This window comes from Octopus bimaculoides, chromosome 1 (genome assembly GCF_001194135.2).
Source record: "Octopus bimaculoides isolate UCB-OBI-ISO-001 chromosome 1, ASM119413v2, whole genome shotgun sequence".
In the NCBI taxonomy this organism is placed as follows: Eukaryota; Metazoa; Mollusca; class Cephalopoda; order Octopoda; family Octopodidae; genus Octopus; species Octopus bimaculoides.
The window spans coordinates 117556423-117557392 of NC_068981.1; the positions used below are offsets into that span (position 1 = coordinate 117556423).

Genomic DNA, 970 nt, shown 5'->3' on the forward strand with positions numbered 1-970 from the left:
TATATATATATATATATACATACATATACGTATATATAAAACAGAGACATGGCAGAAGTAAATAGACAACCTTATAACCATTAAAAATTTCTTTAAATCTGAAATTATGCATTCAAATTATTTATTAATTGTTATAATGTGAATATCTAATATTCAGTAGACACGCCCTTTACATTTTTCAATGAGAGGACACTATTAGGTATGTTACTGATCAAATGAATATTGTCTTGCGGAATTTCTTGCCAAGTTTCATGCAGTAATCTCAAAAGATCTGACTTTGGAGATGCTTTCTTGTTCTTTTTATGAAGTATCCTGTCCATTATGTCCCACAGGTGTTCAATAGGGTTCATATCTGGTAACTGGCTTGGCCATGGAAGTTTTTTAATACCATTCTCATCTAACTAATCTTAGCCGTGTGACAAGGAGCTCCGTCTTCCATAAATAGAGAGTCTTCTTTAATTATTTCACCACTGGAGAAGATTGGAAGGAGGCCTTTCTGCAATATGGACACATATTTATCTCAGTTTCTGTTTCCCTCACACTCCACCAGCTTTGATCAACCATTGCCCCAAATTGCTCCCCAAATTATCACAGAATAGCTGCCGTGTTTCATTGTTGGCTGCAACCTTACATCATCAAATGCTTGACCACCGAGTCTCCAGGCCCACACTCGACCACTGTCGGGGAATACAGCAAATCTGGACTCATCAGAAAATATGACAGTGTCCCAAAATGCTAGTGGCCTCTCCACCATCTCACTAGCGCAATCCTTTCCCCGCTTGATATTGGCTGATCGAAGAAGTGGCTTCCTTCTTGTTGCTCTGTCATAGTAACCAAGTTTGTGGAGATACCTGACAGCTGTCCTGGGACTGACATCAACATGCTCTGCTATGTCAGAGGCTTTGCAACGAAGATTATCCTCCATACTTCTCTTAGCAAAGAAAAGAGTCCTGTCAGAATGCCCTGGTTG

General features: G+C 39.4%; 1 protein-coding gene across 2 annotated transcripts in view; it reads left to right on the forward strand.

Annotated features, from left to right (window-relative positions):
• Positions 1-970, forward strand: part of LOC106882842 (uncharacterized) — a 19433-nt gene that overhangs the window by 9916 nt on the left and 8547 nt on the right. The gene's annotated exons all lie outside the window — the stretch shown is intronic.